Source organism: Pseudorca crassidens, chromosome 16, assembly GCF_039906515.1.
Source record: "Pseudorca crassidens isolate mPseCra1 chromosome 16, mPseCra1.hap1, whole genome shotgun sequence".
Lineage (NCBI taxonomy): Eukaryota > Metazoa > Chordata > Mammalia > Artiodactyla > Delphinidae > Pseudorca > Pseudorca crassidens.
The window spans coordinates 19,101,968-19,109,516 of NC_090311.1; the positions used below are offsets into that span (position 1 = coordinate 19,101,968).

The 7,549-nt window shown below is 38.2% G+C and overlaps 1 protein-coding gene across 6 annotated transcripts in view; it reads right to left on the minus strand.

Moving 5' to 3' along the window:
• SHOC2 (SHOC2 leucine rich repeat scaffold protein) overlaps positions 1-7,395 on the minus strand; it is a 111,439-nt gene extending 104,044 nt beyond the window's left edge. For 2 of the 6 annotated variants that reach the window (XM_067709426.1, XM_067709421.1), the window contains exon 1: positions 7,301-7,395. The gene's annotated coding sequence lies outside the window, so the exon portion shown is untranslated. Of the gene's footprint in view, positions 1-6,739; positions 6,895-7,300 lie in introns of those variants that run through there. The other 4 variants (XM_067709422.1, XM_067709423.1, XM_067709424.1 and 1 more) reach the window with 4 other exon arrangements.
• Between the last annotated feature and the right edge of the window lie 154 nt (positions 7,396-7,549).

Below are 7,549 nucleotides of genomic sequence, written 5' to 3' on the forward strand. Positions count from 1 at the left end.
TGCTGAGTTTCCACAGTTGCTTAGTGGGTGTTCTGAAACTAGGCCATATTTCTAGTATTAAGAATTTCAAATCCCTACTTCCAAAGTACAGAAATAACTATTTTCAAGATTAAATCATAAAACCTTACTATTTTAAGCTCCCTGGTATATAAGCATCCCATTTCTATGAGTTTAAAACTGTAATTAACACACGGTAGATAAACCAGTATTTGTTTTAGCAACAAATAAGAAATAACTAGCTCTTTTACCTATCCTTATAATACTCAGAGAATTCAACAGGTTACAAAACTAAGACAAAATGCAATTTATATGAACCAGAACTAAAGCCCTTCAGTGAAATATCAAATTCTTTATCCCAGAAGATATAAAAAACAAAGTTGAATTAAATATAATCTATTTCAGGTCACCCAAGCAAAGAAGTAATTATGACCTGCAATCTAATTTTTCCAGTCCAGGTTACCAAGAAATACCAAAAATAAATAAATAAACAAAACTTACTCTCTTTAACAGTTTAAAAGTTGCAGAAATATTTATGTCATTTTGTCATATCGTTGCAACAGGTATGTTTTCATTCAAAACTGATGAAAACATGTTGTTACTCAATTTTACATATTTCATACCTCAGTACATAAAGAAACACATGGTAGGTATAAAACCTACAAACTTTAAGGCAGTAATATTATACTGCACTGATTCAGTACTTTCAGACAATTATTTGCTTCAACTTGGTTTTACTCAGTAAATACTTACAATACCTATTACGTTTCGTCTCATTAAGCGAATCTTCCCAATAACAAAAGGTTAACACATTAAAATTCTTAATTGTATCATTTTAGATGGAAATCTTTCTGAACTATAATACATGCTCCTGTGTCATCTTTAACAAAATTTACTAACAGCAATTAATCTCGTCATGATCCTACATCATTTTTGCTACACTGTTCTCCATATAAAACAAATGACATCTTAAAAAGATTTCAAATGTTTATCCCATAAATTTGCCTTAAACTGCTATATTCTTTTAAATGTGTTATATCTGCTTTTTAAGTATTTTACCCTTGCTCTTATTTTCAACTTTCATGTGGCCTCGAGGAGTACCCCAGTCCTTTTTAAATTTGGTTAACAAACTTTTTTAAATTGTACATTTTAAGAGTTTAGAGAGCCCTCAATTAAGACCTAGGGGATTCTAAGAGCAGGAAATGTGTTTAAGAGCAAAAGCACTATGACAACTCTTTGTTCTTTTCAGTGGCCTGTTTGTTTGGGGGCCCGAGACTATTAATTTAAACTAATTTTCTATTAAGAGCCTACAAAGTCAAGACATTGTATACTGGAGAAATGGTAGTAAAGGCGGCGGACGTACTTGATGCTCATCATGAAGCTTACAGTCTAGCAAAAAAACAGACAAACACATCGTTACAAAAATAATTTAGTCTTATAAAAAGGAAATACAGGTGTGGTAAGGGACCTTAAAACAGGAGAACCTAACTAGAGATCAAAGGCCTCCCCAAGGATATGATATGGAGGCCTGAAGGGCAATTATAGGAAGTTAGCCAGGTGCAGAGAGCATGGGGTCGTATCCAAAGAGATGATACCAGAAACGTTTTAGTTTCCTAAAAAATAACCTTGAGATAAGTGAAATGTTATAATATTTATGAGGTAATTGCTAAAACGTGAACATTTAAAAAGGATTTCTCAGATTTCTATAATGAAAATAACAGGAAGAATCAAAACCAAAAAAAAAAAAGCAACACAAGAATTTTTAAATGGGAAAACTATGGCATTTTGGAGGGAATGAAGTTTGGAATGACAAATAAGGTCCCTCATTGTGCCCTCAAATAAGTATTAAATCATCCTATATGAAAAATTACTTAATATTCAAGTTCAGAGAACTTTTAAATCATATAAAGCCATATAAAGACTTCTACCAGGATATAACTGCTGATCATAGTCTGACTTACCTAAAGCAAACAGTGACACTTTGAAATAAGTATGAGAAGAGGTTGTTTTTGTTGTTGTTGTTGTTGTTTTGTGTTTCTTTTGTGCTTTTTTTTTGCGGTACGCGGGCCTCTCACTGTTGTGGCCTCTCCCTGTTGCAGAGCACAGGCTCCGGACGCGCAGGCTCAGCGGCCATGGCTCACGGGCCCAGCCGCTCCGCGGCATGTGGGATCTTCCCGGACTGGGGCACGAACCCGTGTCCCCTGCATTGGCAGGCAGATTCCCAACCACTGCGCCACCAGGGAAGCCCGAAGAGGTGTTTTTAATGTTCTCAGAAGAGTACATTTTAAATGTTTGTATAATAAAACCTTACCGTGAGTTCTAAGGAAGGAAATTCATAAATGTTACCTTAACATGATGCATACATGCTGAGAAATATATATTTAAATATGATTTTGAAACATTTTATCATTATCCAAGTTCTAATTCTCAGAATTATTCCACATTAGGCTGATATGTTCTTGTATTTAATTAAAATATTAATGGAAAATATACAGTTAAAAGTTTTAAATAATAATTTGGAGCAGCTCCCCAACATTAATGGAGATCCATAGTTCAAGGCCCAAATTAAATGAGGTACACAAGACAGAACAATCTCTAAAAATGATAACTTTAATGAGAGCCTACTGTATCACTTAAAAGATTAGGTCATACATGGACTCCAAACTGTTATTCCCTGCAGTTCTCCAATGGACCTTAACATCTCTAACTTCTATGCTTTTTCTACCCTCTATCTATCCAACTTATTCCTCAAGAGTTAGTTCAGGTTGTAACCTTCAGTAAGCATTGCTGGTTATACATGCAGTCTGAATCTTAACTCATCTGAGTTCTTCACTGTATACTGCTATCAAAGTGCTTGTCACATTGTAAAACAATTTACTGTTTGTCCCGTTCATGCAACAAACCGTGAACTTACTGAAAGCAGGAAACATAGTATATTTATTCCTGTTCCCTCACAGTATGGGACACACATGGCACTCAGTAGAAGGTCTATGACATTAGTGAGTATGAAACTAGTTAGTAAGAAGTATTTATAGAACAAAATTTAAAAGTTAACTTGAAGACTATCTGCAAAATTGTGAAAGTCCTGAAAGCAGGAAGGACTGTTGTACAACACAAAAGTGGACACTGAGAAAGCCCAAATTTAACTGATGAAACTAACTCAAATTCTAGACATTACCTGTGTCAGAAAAAGTCATTCCACTTTACCTCAAAGACATCAGAAAAACTAAAAGAAAAAAGACTTATCTGTCAACTGTGAAATTACTTAATTATATTTTCAAGATTTATAAATAGTGTTTGAGGGCAAATAAAATGCTTAAACTGTGTGTTCACAGTGCTATGAACATTAGAAGACAGACATGCCAAAATACTTCATAAAAGTCTTTCAGGTTCATTTCACATAGGGACCAATTATACCCTCTTTTAAGGTCACCTGTAATGTTTTAGCTTCAAGCAATTTGTTCATTCTTTCCGATAAAAAAACCTTTACCTTTTACAGCATGAACTACTTTTTGCAATCAGTTCTAATCTTTAGAAAAGTTGGAATGAGACATATAGTGTGAAATAATCTAATTAGTTCTTTAAATCTTGATAATGGCAATATCATACTTTCTCAAAAAGCACATATGTTACCAACATCTCAAAAGCTGAAGAGCCCTCTGTAATTAGAATACTCTTTTCACATGTTAGAACTTTGATTTGCTGAGTTAAAGATGATGTGCTGAAAAACTGGGAATCAGGAGAAAATGCCAAAGACAGAAGGAACATTAGTTTACCTTAAAATAATGCAGTTACGTATTTTAGAACATAACTCAGTTTCTTAGACTTATGCATGCTCTTTTCTACCTGCACTGGTTGACAATTAGATTTCAGAACACTCTATAATATATCAAGTTCAAGCACACCATAGGTCACCTTGTAACTCAGAAATTTTTCATATTTTAAAAGTCAGTGTAGTTAGGAAAATACAAACTTTATTACATTAACAGAAAAAAATATTTCCAGAAAGACCTACAGCACACAACTTTGATACAATGTAAAATTCAGAAGACAGGAATAGCAAATTTTACATATATATTCTTTAGCGGGTTAAAGATTTAATTTTTATATTTTACATATATATTCTTTAGCGGGTTAAAGATTTAACTTTTATATATTATTTAGCGGGTTAAAGATTTAACCTTAAATTATTAATTATAATATGCCTAATGTATAACATGTAATGCATGAAATGTAAGTCCAACAATAAGCAAAAATAGCAACCAATTTAGTATCTGCAGTAGTCATTTCTCAAGTACCACATAAAAGTACTTTACCACTCTGCTGCTAAATGACAGCCAATTTCTAATTCATCTATAACAAAGTATTTACTAATTCCCCACTAGTCTTATAAAACTTTGGCATTTCTGTATCTAAGTTTCCTCTCCTAATTGATATAAACTAGTTCAAGAACACTTCCACCACCACCACCACCACCACCACCACCCCAAAAAAAAAGAACACTTCCACCAAGCCCAAGCTATAGACCTCAGAACTGACTGAAGGACTTGGGGTCAACTTGTTTTTCTGGGGGTTTTTTATTGTTTTGGGGGTGTTTTGGCCTTGTTTGGGGTTTTTATTACTATAAGCATAGATTCTATGCTTTTCCATTCATGAATGATACATGAATGATATAGTGAACTGAATCCTATAAAGATATAGTCTTTCATTTAATCTTCAACCTCCAAAAAACTTCATCCTTATATCTGTATGTCAGGGTTAGTGTATATTTTTTAGTAAAAAAACACAACAGATTTTGATATTTTTTCTCATAAGATGATATATAAAATCTAAAAACTATTTAAACTGTTTAAAGAACACGTCTTACAGAAATACTAAATTACACAACAGATATTGATAATCCAGCATATGTTTAAAACAAATATGAATGCAATTTAACTGTCTGGATAACAAAGAATTTCAATTTTATTCACGCTTCCCCTCAAAATCCATATAGGTAAGCCAAGGCAAAAAAAAAACCAGCAGCTATTCAGAAGCCATCTATGAGCATTCCACATAGAATTCCAGTTTATATCTCTCTTGAACGTGGGACAAGCCCTGTCCCAAGTCACTGAAGAAACAATATTTAAAAAGTATAATTCCAGCAAGCATAACAAAAGAATTTATAATTTTAGTGCTCCTTTTGAAAAGTGGAATGTTTCACATTTCTGACTGGTTTCTAGTTCACAAGTTGTTGTATGAGTCTTACTTGCTACAATTATCAAAACACAGCTCTGATCAACTTTCTGAATACAGTAGTTTAAAAACTAAAAAAAAATCCATCTGCAAGTTATTAATGTATTTCTTAATATCACTCTTTAATCCACAACAATTCATAACAAATAAGAGAAAATCTTAAACACTTGAAAATTGTATTATCAGAAACCAGAAAACAAGTGCCAACCTGAGATAAATGTTTTCTTCAAAAACTGAACACTTTGGGAAAAGTAGTAACCTTAGAGATAGACCAAGTCCATATCTCCAAACTGGCATTTCAAGAATACAGTTTTATATGTCAGCTTTATCTTACATTTAAGCCATCTGAAAGTCACAAAACTTAAGACAAAGCCTTTATTTCTCTGCTATTTTTAAATGCATATTCATAATTAAATAAAACTTTTACAGTGTACCTGATTTCCAAATTAGTATTTAAAAGATTTATCACATTCAGTCTGAGATCCTTATGTTGGGAATGGTCATTTACATACTTATTCCTAATAATTCTTGTCACTGTCACATAGAAAACATCAACACTTGACAAATTCAAACTATGAACTAAGCTTACTGAATGTTACAAATTGTACCCAATAGCTACGTCTCTTCAAATACATAGTAACAAACAGTTACAAGGGCTATGGCATGTAAAGCTGAGGGTAGAGGTTAGCAACTAATAAACAGGTTTTTAAAGTTAAGACAATCTTTCAGTGTTGATGCTACATTTAGATAAAAAATACTTAGTTACACAAGTGTACCCTAAGATTCTGAAAAACATAACAAAAAATAGTTTTAGATACAATTATCCATTACTCTGAGCAGATACGAGAAAGTGCTGACATTTATGAAGAAGTGTACAAAACCGCACAGGTGTAAGCTTAGATGTAGACTGTTGGTACTTATCGTGAGGGAGGCAAATACTATACAGTCCACATCTGCAACCCAATTTTGCTTCAGCATCCCCAAAGACTTAGAAAACATTTTTTTGGGTAGGTTGCAAAACATTGCTTCCTCTTTTATTCTCATCACCCCCATTATAATACAAAGCAACAGACAAGAAAATCAAATCACCAACTGCAAGGGTTGAAGGCTTAATGAAACACACACACACTCAAAAGCATCTTCTTTTCAACTACCGAAACGGTATTCATTTCACCTGTTTGTACATCCATATTAACACAATTACACAAACCCTCTGTTGATTTTTTTTAAAAAAGGAGCAATTAATGGCTTGGCGTCATTATTCTTCTACCTAGGAAAGGGGGGAGGGGGATGGTACAAAACAATGGATACTGAGGGGCTGGGGAAAAATCGTTTTGTCCTGAAGCCTCTAGCATGGGGCGGGGGAGGGGGGGGCGGGAAAGAAGAGTACTTTTCCTCTGTCCCTAAAATCTACCGCGGAAAGAGGTTGCCATTAGGCATGTCCAACAGAGCAGTCCTGGATGCCTACAACTCGCTTCACCAAGCAACACACCCAAAGCCGACTCACCACTCTTCAAGGAACGGAGAGAAGACGGGGAGAGCGCGGTGGGCTTTGGGGAAGGGGCGAGGAAAGACTCCACCCCGTAGCACTACCGCCGCGCCAGGGCCCCCGCCAACGATTCACACGCCCACGGGGCGCCCGGCAGCTTGGGCGCGGTGACCCCGGGAGCCCAGTGGAGCAGCACCGTTCTCCGGGCGCCCCCGGCCCCGGTTCTCGAGCCGGTTTAGTCCTCGCCCGGGCGCTGTCCTGGTCGCCCGCCGCCACCGCAGGCCCGGCCCCGGACGCTGTCAGCCGGCCGGCTCGCTCTCGGCGCTCGGCTGTGGGCCCCGCACGAGAGCCGGCTACTAGGGCCCGGCCCTCCCGGAGACAGCACCCAGGAAAGCGGCGGCGGCGGCGCCTCCCAGGGCCCCGGCCCCTCGGGCCTCGCCCCGGCCCCGCCGGCTCGCGCCTGTCAGGACGCGCGGGGCCTCCCCCTATCGACAGCCCGCCCGACCGCCCGACGGGCAGGAAGGAAGGCAGGAAGAACCGGCCAACAGGCACCCTCCCGCCTCAGCGGCCCCTAGTTACCGTCAGGAGCCGCGACTCCGCCATCCTCCTCGCTCGCCCTCCTTCCTCCTCCTCCTTGGAGGCGACTCTGCCCAACCGCCGCCCCCCGCCCGCCCCTCCCCCACTCGCCCCGCCCCGCCCGCCCGCCCCTATACACACTCTCGCTCCTACCGCCCCGCCCCACCCCTCCGGTGCAGGCCCGTCAATCGCTAGGGAAGAAAAACAGGCGGAGCCAGGGCAACAGACGCTGCCCAATCAGAGTGAGGCACT